The sequence below is a fragment of the Phacochoerus africanus genome, chromosome 13, assembly GCF_016906955.1.
Source record: "Phacochoerus africanus isolate WHEZ1 chromosome 13, ROS_Pafr_v1, whole genome shotgun sequence".
Taxonomy (NCBI): Eukaryota; Metazoa; Chordata; class Mammalia; order Artiodactyla; family Suidae; genus Phacochoerus; species Phacochoerus africanus.
Window position 1 is genome coordinate 21,201,559 of NC_062556.1, and position 16,331 is coordinate 21,217,889.

Consider the following 16,331-nt stretch of genomic DNA (forward strand, 5'->3'; position numbering starts at 1 on the left):
CAGCCCTAGGCAGCCACTGTTCCATTTACTGTCACTGTAGGTTTGCCTATTCTGGGTGATTTCATATAAATAGAGTCATATAATATGTGGGTTTTGTTTGTTTGTTTTTCTTTTGCTTTTGAGTAGCTTCTTTCACTTAGCAGTGTTTTTAAGGTTCATGAAAGATTATAGGAGGTATCATTATTTCATTTCTTGTTTTTGCCAAATAATACTCCATCGTATTGATATATCACATTCTGTTTATCCATTTATCAGTTGACACATGTTTTGGTTGTTTCCACTTTTTGGCTCTTACGAATCAGTGCTGCTGTGAACATTCATATACAAGTTTTTGTGTGGCCGTATGTTGTCATTTCTCTTGGGTTTCTATCTGGGAGTGGGATTGCTGACTCATATGGTGGCTATGCTTAACCTTTTGAGGAACTGCTAGAAGGTTTTCCAAAGTAGCTGCATCATTTAAAATTCTTTACAGCAGTGTGTGAGATTTCTAATAGTCCACATCCTTGCTAACATTTTTGATTATAGCTGTCCTGTTGGTGACGTCATTGTAGTTCTGATTTGTGTTTCCCTGATTGCTGGTGGTGGTGAATATCTTGACTGTGAATTGGCCATTGGTATGTCTTCTTTGGAGAAATGTTTATTCAGATTCTTTGCCAATATATGAATTGGATTTTTTTTATTGTTCATTTCTAGGAATTCTTTATATATTCTGGACACAAGTCCTATATCTATATGATTTGCAAAATTTTTTTTCCATTCTGTGGGTTGTCTTTTCATGTTCTTGATAGTGTCCTTTAAAAAGCAAATGTTTTTATTTTATTTATTTATTTTTTGCTTTCTTTTAGGGCCGCACCTGTGGCATATGGAAGTCCCCTAGGGCTTGAATTGGAACCACAGCTGCTGGCCTATTCCACAGCTACAGCAACGCCAGATCTGAGCTGTGTCTGTGACCTACACCACAGCTAATGGCACACTGGATCCTTGGCCCACTGAGTGAGGCCAGGGGTCAAACCCAGCACCCTCATGACTCCTAGTTGGGTTCGTTTTTAACCCCTGAGCCACGATAGGAACCCTAAAGCACAAATGTTTTTAATTTGATGAAATCTATTACCTATATTTTTGTTATTGTGCTTTTGGTGTCATATTTAAGAAACTATTTGTCTAATTCAGGATCACAAAGATTTATGTCTGTGTTTTCTTCCAAAAAATCTTGGTGCTTTAGTTCTTGCATTTAAATTTTTGATCTATTTTGAGTTAATTTTTACTTATGGTGTGAGGTAAGGGTCCAATCTCATTTTTTTACGTATGGATATCTGGTTGTCTCATTACAGCCTTTTAATGAAAATTATTGAATTATATAAGCAGCAACCTCTTTGATAATTTAAGTTATATAAAGCTTTCTTATGGCTGTCTTGATCCTTGAAAAAAAAAAGCTGTGTCTTATATAGTTTGTAAAAACTTATTTTTGAGGACTTAAAAGTAATGTGGTTTTCAGTATATAGCTTTCTAATGTTTGATACATAAAACTTTTACAAGTCTCAGATGGTAGTTCTCAGTTGGAGGTATGTATCAGAATTCTTTTGGAGAAGAGATGGTCTTTTTCAAAATACACATGCAGGTACTCTATCCTTGATCTGCGAAATTAGAATTTCTGGGTAGGGGCTGAGCATGTGTGTTGCATTATGAAATAATCTTTTATTTCAGAATAATGAATATTTAGTTTGCTGGTAAATGTTTAACAACCACTCAGAAAAAAAGAAAGCCATACTTTGTATGATATACCAGTTTCTCTGGTGTAAATGCTTCCTTCCATCAGGGTCCATTTCAAGCTACTAAAATGGTATCACTGAATATAGAGTTGGGAAGTGTGGGAATACACACACACACACAAAATTAACCACAAGAGTAAAATGTACTGAAATATTTAGGAAGTGAGTTTTGAATAATTATTACTTGGTTTTTAATATTACTTATTTGTTAGTTTATATAATTTAATTTTTAATTATAGCTTGTATATAGTTCCTAAAAATTTAACAGCGGCTCTTATGAGTCGGTGTGAACTGGCTCCAGCATACCACTAGGTCGACTGTAGTTAATGTAGAGCGCAGACATCTGGAACTCATGTTCTAAACACAGTACTTGAGGAATTGTTATTTAATGCTCCTGTCAATTTCCTTATCTGTACAGTGAAGGTGATAGCTATCTTATTGTGTTACTGTGAAGAAAATATATGTAAAACAAGTAACACGACGGACTCTTCCATGATGACAGCTTAATGAATGGTATGCACTGGTATTAGAATAGCTCTTAAAAAAAAAAAAAGAATAGCTCTTAGCCTTTTTTCTCTAATATAAATTGGGTTTAGGCTCTTAAGATGAACATGGGCATTGGGCAAGTTAGGTTTTTAACAGCTATCTGGGTAAAGATTATGTTCAGTGTTACCATTTCAGTGGACAGCAAAGTTGGTATATTTTTAGAAGTTCAAAGCCTTGTTCTTGCTCTCCCTAGATGAGGAAGCCCTCAAAGGCACTGAGCTTCTTGCACCAAATTGGGATAGAGTCTCAAGATTTAAGCGTGATCAGGTTTTAGGGAATTCACCATCCAAACTTAGAAAACTAACTGCTGGTAAGCTAGGATATCCGGTATTAGTTATCTTGAGTGATAGATCCGGCGCAAAAGCAGGTGCTGATCATTTCTGTTGATTCCTTGCTGTGTCATGTGTGACTCTTGATCTTCACATAGTGCATTTCTATGGGAAAATTGGATTTGGTTTAGGGGCAAGTATAGGATAACATAGCAAAGCTAAGGTAGGATGTATGTGATTTTCCACCACTTAACTGTCATGACACTGCTGCTCTGCCACTGACGTCACCTCCAAATTGTCTGAGTTATGAGGTTGACAAATTCATAAGTAGATAAACTAAAATTCTCTAGACTGTGGTGTATGTCAGAGGGTGAGTAAAACACACAACGGAGGGAATAAATAACTGCCTGGGGAAGCAGGAAATACTTCACAGTAGGAAATGACTTTTGGATTGGGCGTTGAAGAGTAGATGGGAGGGGAGGGATGAAAGTCTAAGGCAGAGGAAGAAAACCAACATAGTAGCAGTGAGCTTTAAAGGACTGATGTGTTTGAGAACCTGTGAAGAGGTACACCTAGTGTGAAAGAGTTAATAGCAAGTCTATATGAGACGGGGCCCGAAGAGCTATACCTCGTTTATCAGCTCACCTCCAGACCCTGGAACTATTATTAAGTTCACGTACTGAATACATGAACAGCCATTCTGAGGTGCTGCCAGTGTGTTGAGAACTCCTAATGCTCTTGGGTCTGCACTGTCCAGTGGGGCTGTTGAACACTTGAAGTGTAGCCAGTCTGAATTGAGATGTGCTGTAAGTGTAAAACACATGCTGAATTTCAAAAACTTAGTATAAAATAAAGAAAGGCAAGTATCTCATTAATAGTTTTATTTTTTTGGCAGGGGGTGGGGAGGCGGGAGCGGCTGTGCCTGTGGCCTATGGAAGTTCGAGGTCCAGGGGTTGAACCTGATCTGAGCTGCAGCAGTGACAATATCAGATCCTTAGCCTGCTGCACCACAAGGGAACTCCTTGTTAATTTTTTTACGTTGGTCATGTGTTGCATTGAGAATATTTTGAACATATGGGCAGGTCTAGGTGATCTAAACCAAAGTTAACGTAATAGAACTGAATTTAACATGGTGAGAGGCTTCTTTGAAGTAGAACCAGTTGGATTTGATGACCAAAACAGTGGGTGGAAGGGAGGTGTTAAGCCTGACTACAAGCTTGCCATGCCTTTAACTGAGATGGCAAGGAAAGAGAATTGCTTCGTGACCCCTTTGTACACCAGGCTTATAGCATTATAGACAACTAATTTTGGGCACTGTTTTCTGTATTCACATAGACACTTATGTGCTCTTTTAAAACATTTACAAAATAATATATGTGTTTTTATGTACTAGATACTTTAACCAGTCTATATAGAACTTTTCAAATGCAATAATTGAATTGTGTTTTCTTCTTTTGTAATAGAGATTGTTATTTTATATAATTGGAGCATAAAGCAGTAGCTTTGAAAGCAAAATTAGAACTCTGCATAGAGTCAGATAGGACTATGCAAGCATTTGTTGATGATTAGGGCATGCATGGGCAAACCTGTCTCTTAAGATTTGTTGCTGCATTCATTCAAGAAAGGATTAAACAGGAGCTCCCGTTGCGGTGTGGCAGAAATGAATCTGACTAGGAACCATGAGGTTGCGGGTTTGATCCCTGGCCTTGCTCAGTGGGTTAAGGATCTGGTGTTGCCATGAGCTGTGGTGTAGGTCACAGATGTGGCTTAGATCCTGTATGGCTGTGGCTGTGGCCAGTGGCTACAACTCTGATATGCCACAGGTGTGGCCCTAAAAAGCAAAAAAAAAAAAAGAAAAAGAGAAAAAGAAGGATTAAATAACTCATCATTTGTGGGGGGATATCTGCTTTAGGATTGGAGATGCTCTTTGAGCATCCTTTGCTCACCTAAGATCTTACCTCAGAACAGATGGGCAGTGGTCTAAGTTTGTCTGTATTGATCTTAAATTTTTTTAAATTATAAAATATAAATTTACTATTTTAAATATTTTAAGTGTACAGGTCAGTGGCATTCAGTACTTCACATTATGTAATCTTTACCACCATCCATCTCCACAATCTTTTTTTTTTTTTTAAAGGGCTGCAGGTGTGGCATATGGAAGTTCCCAGGTTAGGGGTCAAATCGGAGCTGCAGCTGCCCACTCACACTATGGCTCACTGCAACGCCAGATCTTTAACCCACTAATCGAGGCCAGGGATTGAACCCACTACCTCATGGATACTAGTCGGGTTTGTTACCACTGAGCCACAATGGGAACTCCTCCAGTATTTTTCATGATCTTTATTTTTAAAGTCTTATATCTTTTTTTTATTAGTCTTCACTCTCATATATGAAATTAAAACAATTGGAATCATGTTGCAACTGATCTGTGTAATGTATTCCAGTTTTTTTTCTAAATCATTTCAGTGACCTTTTCTGGTTCCAATAGTAAGTCATTTTCAGAAGTTTTTCTTTTGAGACTTCAGAATGATGTTTCCTTTTCCTTGTCCAGTATTTTTTCAAAGGGTCATTTTTATCATTTGCTTGTGTTTCCTACCCCACCTCAACACAATGACTTATCGTCAGAGAATCTGTTTCGATGTGGTATTTATCCTCCCCTCCACTCTGCATCTATTTAAGGTGACTATTATGCAGATTACTTTTTCAGATCTCAGTCTTCAGCTGAATCTCAAGTTGATGATGCAACTTCCCACCTCTTTCAGATATTTTCTAGGCTACCATCGATTTTGCCTTAGCACACTACCTAGAATAGATCTTTACCTACCTGTACTGCTGGGGTCTCTGATACTCTGAATTGAGAACTAATTTCTAGCATGGCGCTCCCTGTCTCTGGAAGAAACTGTACCTCCCAACTAATAACGTATAATTATTAGTTTTGCTTCATAGTCCTCTACACAGTTCTATTCTTATTCCTTCAACCCCCACCACCGCCCAAAAAAAAATCCCATACCTTGTTCACCTTAATGTTTCTGGCTAGAAGAGGAAAAAGTGACACTGACCGAGGGAGGAGCTAGGGCTCTATCTGTTGTACAAAGCTGACCCAGACTCTCATTAACACTTCTACTAACTATCCTGTCTCTTGTTCTTGCTTTTTATCTTTAAAATAAAGATACCTGCACCAGTATGTCCCAAACTACGCTGAGGATATACACGTGAAAATTCTTTGGAAACAGTAAAACACGGTAAATGTAAGACAGGACGAGTAGAGAGTCACTGAACTAAAAATTTAAGAAGTGACTCTCCCTAGGATTAAGTCGAACAGCTGAATTTTGTTTATCTATTTCTCTTTTTAAAAATCTATTTCTCTTTTATTAAAGTATAGTTGATTTACCATGTTGTGTGTTTCTTTCAGAGGAAAGGGTTTAAAAGCGAAGGGTGCGAATGTGAGTGGAGATACAATATATATCACCTGGTAAAATTGACAAGGTATAGTGCAGGAATGATTATGGTGATTTTTAAATATAGATAACACTCATTTCATATAAAAATTAATGTTTTAGCCTAGTATGTTCTGCAGATATATTTTTTGATAGCATTAAAAGGAGTTCCAGTTGCCACACTTTTGGCATAAAACAACCATGTATTTGTGGATTCTGTCAGGAAATCAGAAAGGCCACAGTAGATATAGCTTATTTCTTCTGTTATGTCTCAGATCTCAGCTGAGTTACTGGAATGCTGCTGGCAGGAATCATTTGAAGATTTGTTCACTCACATGTTGGCTTGTTGAAGCTGACAGCTAGAGGCCTCAGTCTCTTTCCACCTGGGTTGGCATCTTTGTGTGGGTAACATGGGCTTTTTCTCTGATGGCTAGGAGAGAGTGAGAGCAAGAGTGAGCGAGCTTGTTCCTGCTGGGGTGGTGTTTCTTTTAGGCCCTCTTAGTTGACAGAGCAAAGAAATATATGTGTGTATACTAAGGTGTATATATGCATATATCTATAAATATTACTGGTAACCACTTCTATCTATGTTAAGCTAAACATGAGTTTTTATTGATCCCTCTAACTCTAATCCACTACCACTATTATTCTTTCTTTCTTTTCTTTTTTCTACTTTTGTTCAAATGTCCCTTCCTTAACTTGTGGGAGGTCTTTATATTAGATCCTGAGGTCTTTTTATTTTTATTTATTTTTTTGTTTTTTTTTTGGGGGGGGGCACGCCCGTGGCACATGGAGATTCCCAGGCTAGGGGTCTAATCGGAGCTACAGCTGCTAGCCTGCGCCACAGCCACAGCCACGCCAGATCCAATCCACGTCTGTGACCTGCACCACAGCTCACGGCAGTGCTGCTGAGGTCTTTTTAAATTTCACTTTGTTGTTAATAATTTGTGAACATTAAAGTTATTCGTTTTAAGTGTACTGTTTGATTCTCAACAACTGTACACACCTGTATGACCACTACTACGATCAAGATACATAACAGTTCCGTCAACCCAGAACATATCTTCATGTCATTTTAGAGTCCATCCCCTCTCAAACCAGGCTCCTGACAGCCTCTTGATCCGGCACTATAATGGAATCGGATCATATGTATTCTTGTGTCTCAGTTCTTTTAGCATAGTAGTTTGGAAATGCAGCCATGTCAATAATTTTTTCCTTTTATCATGGATTTCCTTTTTTTTTTTTTTTTTCTTTTTTGCTGTTTCTTTGGGCCGCTCGAGCCGCATATGGAGATTCCCAGGCTAGGGGTCTAATCGGAGCTGCAGCTGCTGGCCCACGCCAGAGCCACAGCAACGTGGGATCCGAGCCGCGTCTGCAGCCTACACCACAGCTCATGGCAACGCCGGATCGTCAACCCACTGAGCAAGGGCAGGGACCGAACCCGCAACCTCATGGTTCCTAGTCGGATTCGTTAACCGCTGTGCCACGACGGGAACTCCTATCATGGATTTCCTTTTATCATAGTATTTTTATATAGATATATCAGAATTTGTTTATCCATTCCCCAGTTGATGGACACAGGAGTTATTCTCTGCTTTTTTTGCCATCATGGGTAAAGCTGCTATGAATATTTCCATACAAGTCTTTCTGAAGACCTAAGTTCTCTGTGGTAAATACCTAGAAGCGGAATTGCTGAGTCATATGCTATGTTTACCCTTCACTTTAAAACAAACTGCTTAATGGTTTTCCAAAGTGGTTATTCCATTTTACATCTCAGCCTACAGTGTTTGAGAGTTTTAGTTGCTCTACATTCTTGCCAGCACTTTGCATTGTTCTAGTGGATATGCTGGTTTTAATTTGCATTTCTTGATGATTAGTGATGTTGCACATCTTTTGATGTGTTTATTGGCCTTTTGTATATTTTTTTGTGAATCATCTGTTTATATCTTTTGCTTATAAGTTGGGCTCTTATATACAGATTTGTGGTTCTTGTATGTTCTGAGTACTACCAGTTATATGTAAGATATATGTATTGCAAATAGGTTTTCCCAGTATGTGACTTGCCTTTTTATTTTCTTTGTGGTGCCTTTCAAAATATCTTTTAAATTTTGATGAAGTCCAGTTATAGCCTTGTATTGATACAGCCTCAGTAGTCCTTGATAGTTCCTTTGTTTCTGTTAAGATGTTCCCAGCTCACTGTGTATATTTTATACCCTTTGTTTGGAGTCAGCCATTTTCCCCTGTAGCCTTGGTTGTTTTACTGGGAGATGATTTTAGGACCACTACTTGGAAACCAGTAGATTGGTGGTTGTTTTTAAGGCTTTTCATTGTGTTTCACCTAGGAAATACACATGTATCTTCTCTTTAAAAACATGCAAACAAACATGAGTTCAAGTAATTCAGTTTTAGAATTGTAAGACTTCTACCTAATTCTTTGATTTTCTAGTTGTATCGCTTTTCTCTTGTGCTAAAAATTTTAGTCTCTGTTGACATTCATTTGTAGTATCTTACATTTAATAGTTCCAGTATAACAATTAACAATAGTGTTGCTAATAATCTTATTACTAGGAACAGTGTGTAAGGTGTGTCTTTGTAGTCCTTAGGATATATCTTGTGAGGGAAGTATCTGTGAAATCTGTTAGGAATGTATATTTAAGTTGTGTTTTAGGTCCCTTGAAAAGTTGTCTATGTGGTTAAACCTAAAACTGATATGTGGTTGGATTGATTAATTTCATTTTGATTCTAGTTTTAGGGTTGTTTAAAACAACCATTTCTATGATTTCAAAATTTTGAAAATGATGCCTACTGTGCTAATGAGGCATCTCATGGTTTCAAAGTTAAATCTATAAAACAGGTTGCATTCAGAAAAGTCTACCTTTTTATCTCATGATTGTTCTACTTTTTTCATTATGGGTAACCTAAAAACTAAGTTAATGGATTATCCTCCACTTAAAAATATATACACAACAGTTAGCAGGTAACATGATACCAAATACAGGAAACCCTAAAGACTTACCAAAAAAAACCTGTTAGAACTAATAAGTGAATTCAGTGAAGTTGTAGGATACAAAATTAATGTACAGAAACCTGTAGTATTTTTATACACTGATAATGATCTATCAGCAAGAGAAATTAAGAAAATAATCATATTTACAGTTGGATCAGAAACAATAAATATATAGGAATAAATTTAACCAAGATGGTGAAAGATCTGTACCCTGAAAATAAGACCTCTATGAAAGGAATTGAAAGTGACACAAATAAGTGGAAAGATAATACCATATTCATGGATTTGAAGAATTAGTGGTTTCTTTGGGGTTTTTTTAGGGCTGTAGCCACAGCAAGGACAGATCTGAGACTGCACCACAGCTTGCTGCAATGCCAGATCCTTAGCTCACTGAGTGGGGCCAGGGATTGAACTCACTTCCTCATGGATACTAGAGTTCATTTCTGCTGAGCCATAGTGGGAACTCCCGAAGAATTGGTATTGTTAAAATATCCATACTACCCAAAGCAGCCTACAAATTTATGATACTTCAAGAATTTCTACGTAGACAGTCATGTCATCTGTGAACAAAGACATTTATTTCTTCCTTCTCAATCCATATACTTTTTATTTCCTTTTCTTGTTTTATTGCATTAGCTAGAGCTTCCATTATGATGTTGAGAAGGAATGGTGAGAAGGGACACCTTTTTGTTCCTGATGTTAGCAAGAAAGCTTCCAGTTTCTCACCACTAATTATGGTGTTATCTGTAGGTTTTGTATAGATATTCTTTATCAAGTTAAGAGATTTTATCAAGAATGAGTGTTGGATTTTGCTTTTTTGTGGGGTTTTTTTTTTTTTTTTGCTTTTTTTTAGGGCTGCACTTGTGGCATATGGAGGTTCCCAGGCTAGGGGTCCAGTTGGAGCTGTAGCAGCCAGCCTGTGCCACAGCCACAGCAAAATCAGATCTGGGCCACGTCTGTGACCTACACCACAGCTTACAGCAACACCAGATCCTTAACCCGCTGAGTGAGGCCAGGGATCAAATCTGCAGCCTCATGGTCCCTAGTTGAATTCATTTCCACTGTTTCATATGGGAACTCCTGGTTGTTTTTTTTTTTTTTTTGTCTTTTGTCTTTTCAGCACCACACACGCAGCATATGGAAGTTCCCATAGGAGTCTAATCAGAGCTACAGCTGCCGGCCTACACCAGAGCCACAGCCGTGACCTACACCACAAGTCACAGCCTCAATGCTTCATCCATAACCCACTGAGCAAGGCCAGGGATTGAACCCACAACCTCATGGTTCCTAGTCGGATTCATTTCCACTGTGCCACCATGGGAACTCCCCTGAATTTTGTTAAATGCCTTTTCTGTATCTGTTTATATGATCATGTTTGATATGATCATGTGATTTTTCTTTGTTAGTCTGTTGATGTGATGGATTACTGTTGATGTGATGGATTATTGAGTCTTAAATTTTTTGTTGTTGTTCTTTTGGTCTTTTTTTTTTTTTTTTTTAGGGCTGTACCTGTGGCACATGGAGGTTCCCAGGCTAGGGGTCCAATCAGAGCTGGAGCCACTGGCCTATGCCAGAGCCACAGCAACGTGGGATCTGAGCAGCATCTATGACCTACACCACAGCTTATGGCAATGCCAGGTCCTTAACCCACTGAGCGAGGCCAGAGATCGAACCCAGGTCCTCATGGATGCTAGCTGTGTTCGCTAATTGCTGAGCCACGACTGCAGCTCCTGAGTTTTAAATGTTAAACCAGTCTTACATACTTGGTATAAATCTCACTTGGTTGTGGTGTATTATTTTTTTTATGTATTGTTGGATTCGATTTGGTAATATTTTGTTCCAGATTTTTCATCTATGTTCATGAGATATATTAATCTTTTTTCCCTTATAATATCTTCACCTGGTTTGGGTATTGGTTATCAAATTTGTGGGCATAGCATTGTTCATTGTATTCTTTTACTGACCTTTAAATGTCCTTGGGGTCTGTAATATGTTTCCTCTTTTATTTCTGATATTGATAATTTATGTTTTCTCTCTTTTTTTCTTAGTTTGCCTGAGTAAGGCTTGATCTTTTGTTGATTCTTCTTGATTGATTTCCTGTTTTCAATTTCATTGATTTCCGTTCTAATTTTTGTTGTTTTTATTTTGCTTACTTTAGATTTCAATTTTTCTTTTTCTAGTTTTCTAAGATGGAAACTTAGATTACTGATTTTAGAATTTTCTTCTTTTCTGTTATTTTAATTCAGTGACATAAATTTCTAAGCAGTACCTTACGTGCATCCCACAAAATTTGATAAATTGTATTTTATTTTCATTTAGTTTGAAATATTTTGAAATTTCTCTTAGATTTCTTCTTTGTCCCAAGTGTTAATTACTAGTGTGTTGTTTTTAATCACACATTTTGATATTATCTAGCTATCTGTTACTGACTTCTAGTTCAATTCCTTTGTGGTCTGAAAGCAGACACTATATGATTTTTTTGTTCTTTTAACTGTGTGTTTTATGGTCTAGAATGTGGTCTATCTTGGTGACTGTTCAATGTGAGCTTGAGAAGAATGTGTATTCTTCTGTCATTGGATGAAGTAGTCTTTAGATCGAGTTATATCAAGTAGAGTGGTGGTGCTTTTGATTTCAGTTGGGTTCTGGCTAAATTTCTGCCTGCTGGGTCTGTACATTTCTGATAGAGGGGTGTTAAAGTCTGCAACTGTATTAGTGAATCATGTATTTCTCCTTGTAGTAATCAGTTTTTACTTCATATATTTTGACACTGTCTTTAGGTGAATATATTAAGGAATATTATAATACCTTTTTGAAGAATTGACCCCTTTATCATTATGGTTATAAATTTTTGGCCCTGATAAATTTCCTTGTTCTTGAAGTCTGCTGTCTAAAATTAATATGGCTCCTTCCACTGTTTAGATTAGTATTTGCATAGTGTATCTTTCTCCATCCCCTTCCTTTTTTATCTATATGTCTTTATGTTTATAGTTGATTTTTCATGCAAGGCACGCGTGCGCGCGCACACACACACACACGCACACGCACACACACGCTGAGTCTTGTTTTTTGATCCACTGTGACAAACCCTTTGTTTTAATTGTTGGTATGTTTAGTCCATTTGATGTTTAAAGTAATTATTGATATAGTTGTATTAATACCTACTGTAATTGTTACTGTTTTCTATTTGTCATACCATTGTTTTTTGCTCCTATTTTTTGTCTTCCACTCTTTTTGTGCCTTTTATGGTTTGAATTGAATGTTCTTATTATTCCTTTTCCTATCCTTTCTTAGCCTATCAATTATACTTGTTATTTTTTACTTTTTTAAGTGATTGCTCTAGAGTTTGTAAGTACATTTACAACTAATTCAATGTCTACTTTCAGATAACACTGTAGCACTTCACAGATAGTCCAAGTACTTTTAATAACAAAATATTCCTAATTCTTTGTTCTGAAATATCTTTAGTGGTATTGGGATTTTCTGTTCTTGAAAGGTTTGGTAGAATTCCCGTGTGAAACCATCTGAATCTGGTACTATTTTATGAAGAAGTTCTTTATTTTTTCAATAGAAATTAGTAGACTTTTGTCTTTGTCTAAGTCAATTTTGTTAATATTGTTTTTCTCGAAAATTGAATATCTTATCTAGGTTTTTAAAAAATTTGTTTGAATGGAGTTGTGTGTTTTTCATTTTTTTCTGTTCTCACAACTATTTTTACTTTGTCATTTTGGATTTTGAATGCTCGTGTTTTCTGATTTTTTTTCTTCATAGGTTAGCCAGTGGTTTATTTTTAAAGAAACAGCTTTTGAATTTATATATTAGTTCTTTTTCTTTTCTAACACATTTGTTTTTCTTATTAATTCCTTCTTTGGTTTACTGTATTCCTTTTCTTTTGAACTGGCTGAACATTTATTTACATAAAACATATATATGAATTCTCTGGATTTCATATATCATGCTTTCATTGTAATTATTTTTAAGGACTTCTCTTTAGATATGTGTTTCACCTATGATTCAGTAATTGTTTAATGACATATAAAATTTTTCAGGTTGAAGAGCCTTTTGTTTGTTTTGTGTGTGTGTATTCTTTTGATTGTTTTAAAAATAACTTCTTTATTATTGCTGTCTGTATTTCTGTTTTTTAAAAATTTGTTGAGGTTTTCTTTGTGGCCTAACATATAGTCAGTTTTTCTGAATTTGTGTGCTTGAAAAAAAGATGTATTTTCTATTTTTTTGGCTTTTGAGTTCTAAAATTTGTCTAAAACATTTGGGTTTTTTTTTTTTTTTTTTGATCTCCTATGTTTTTCATGTCTTTACTTGGTCTATCTTGGTTTGAGAATGTCTTGTCAAGTGTCTTATTAATATCTTTCTGTGTTGTTCTCTGCACATTTGCTATAGCTTGTGCTTTCTAGTGCTTTATTACCGGGTAAACAGAATCAGAGATCTACTTCTCTCTTCATCATAATTTTGTTTAAAAATGATATTTATTTTTTCCATTATACTTGATTTACACTGTTCTGTAAATTTCTACTGTATAGCAAAGTGACACAGTCATACATATATATATATATATTCTTTTTCTCACATTATCCTCCATCATGTTCCATCACAAGTGTCTAGATATAATTACTTGTGCTATACAGCAGGATCTCAATGCTTATCCACTCCAAATGTGGTAGTTTGCATCTCTTAACCCTAAACTCCCAGTCCATCCTATTCCATCCTCTTCCCCCTTGGCAACTATTAAGTCTTTTCTCCAAGTCCATGAGTTTCTTTTCTGTGGAAAGGTTCATTTGTGCCATATATTAGATATCAGATATAAGTGATATCATATGGTATTTGTCTTCCTCTTTCTAACTTACTTCACTTAGTGTGAGAGTCTCTAGTTCTATCCGTGTTGCTGCAAATGGCATTATTTTGTTCTTTTTAATGGCTGAATAGTATTTCATTGTGTATATATAACACATCTTCTTAATCCGTTCATCTGTCAATGGACATTTAGGTTGTTTGCATGTTTTGGCTATTGTGAATAGTGCTGCAGTGACCATACGGGTACGTGTATCTTTTTCAATGAAAATTTTGTCTGGATATATGCCCAAGAGTGGGATTGCTGGTTCATATGGTAGTTCTAGATTTAGTTTTCTGAGGTACCTCCATACTGTTTTCCACAGAGGTTGTACCAATTTGCACTCCCACCAACAGCGTGGGGAGGGTACCTTTTTCTCCACACCCTCTCCAGCATTTGTTATTTGTTGACTTGTTAATGATGGCCATTCTGACTGGTGTGAGGTGGTACCTCATTGTGGGTTTTGATATGCATTTCTCTGATATTTAGTGATGTTGAGCATTTTTTCCTGTGCTTGTTGGCCATTCTTTATATTTTCTTGGGGAAATATCTGTTTAGGTCTCTTGTACATTTTTCATTTGGCTTGTTGGGTTTTTTTTTTTTTTTGCTGTCGAGTTGTATAAATTGTTTGTATATTTTAGTGATGAAGCCCTTGTCAGTTGCATCGTTTGAAACTATTTTCTCCCATTCTGTAGGTTGTCTTTTTGTTTTTTTTTATGGTTTCCTTGCTGTGCAAAAACTTGTTGGTTTGATTAGGTCCCATTGGTTTATTTTTGCTTTTATTTCTGTTACCTTGGGAGTCTGACCTAAGAAAACATTTGTACGGTTGATGTCAGAGAATGTTTTGCTTATGTTCTCTTCTAGGAGTTTGATAGCATCTTGTCTTAAATTTAAGTCTTTAAGCCATTTTGAGTTTATTTTTGTGCATGGTGTGAGGGCGTGTTCCGGTTTCATTGATTTAGATGCGGCTGTCCAGTTTTCCGAGCATCACTTACTGAAAAGACTTTTTCCCATTTTATATTCTTGTCTCCTTTGTCGAGGATTAATTGACTTTAGGTGTCTGGGTTTATTTCCAGGTTCTCTGTCCTGTTCCATTGGTCTCTATGTCTGTTTTGGTACCAGTACCACACTGTCTTGATGACAGTAGCTTTGAATTTTGCCTGAAGTCTGGGGGAGTTCTGCCTCCTGCTTGGTTTTTTTTTTTTTTGTTCCTCAGGATTGCCTTGCATTCTGGGTCTTTTATGGTTCCATATAAATTTTTGGATTGTTTGTTGTAGTTCTGTGAAAAATGTCATGGGTAATTTGATAGGGGTTGCATTGAATCTGTAGATTGCTTTGGGTAGTATGGCCATTTTTATGTTCATCGTAATTTTTAAAATGCAGTGTTTGGAGATGACTTCATTTTTATTATCTGTTTAATACTTTTTGAAATTTATAATCCTATTTGTCCACACTGGGAAACCTCTTTATTTTATATATATATATCTCCTCGTTCTTCAAAAACAGTTTTGCTGGGCACATAACAATGTGTTGACAGATTTATCTCAGCACTTTGAAAATATTGTTCCATTGTCTTTTCTCTGGGTGTTTCTAATATTTTCTCTATTCCTCTCATGTTTTGTGGTTATGATATAATATTCTACTTGATATGTACTTTGCTTTCTGCATCTTCAGGCTTATATGTCTCTTTGATTATGGAAAATTTCAGTCACTGTTTCTTTCAATATTTATTGCCTTTCCCATACTCTGTTTTCCCCCCCTGGGATTCCAATTAGTTGTAGATTTGATTTTCTGAGTATTCACCCACATTTTTGAACCTCTTCTGTATTTTCTATAACCTTGTCTTTATGTGCTGCATTCTGGATAAATTTTTCAACTTCATTTTCCAGTTCATCAGTTTTCTCTTCACTGATGGGCCCAAGGCTTAGTCTCTGGTCAGCTCTAATACTTGTAAAAGTCTTAAAGTCCCTACCAGCTCTCCTATTTGCTGCTCAGTCCTTGGTTTCAATTCCCTGTTTTTGTTTCTTTGTTTTGCTGCTGTTTTGCATTCTTGAGAAAGCAGTGATGAATTAAAAATATATTTGTTGTTGTTCTTTATGATCTAGTTTCATTGTACACAGAGAACGTTTCAAAGGATATATATATATCACGAAGAAGGAAAATGACATTAGGAGGGTCCAAAATGCAATAGTAAAAGTGACCCAATAAAATGTTTACTAGGTTGAAAAGTGTGTTTTGTTGTGGCCTATGCAGTTGTCAAAAGTGTGGCACTATACTTTGAAGAAGTGAATTGTAGTACTGAAGGTGTAACGTAGATTATCGCTTTGAACTCTCAGAATTCATTCACTTCTTTCTGTTTGTGGCTACATTGTGGTTTGGGGGAATTGACTCCAGATTCACTGCTGGACCCTCATTAGTCTAATCTAGTCATAATAATCCCATTCTACTTGCTAATTCAGT

The 16,331-nt window shown here is 36.4% G+C and overlaps 1 protein-coding gene across 10 annotated transcripts in view; it reads left to right on the forward strand.

Moving 5' to 3' along the window:
* Window positions 1–16,331, forward strand: part of ZC3H13 (zinc finger CCCH-type containing 13) — a 100,361-nt gene that overhangs the window by 9,970 nt on the left and 74,060 nt on the right. The gene's annotated exons all lie outside the window — the stretch shown is intronic.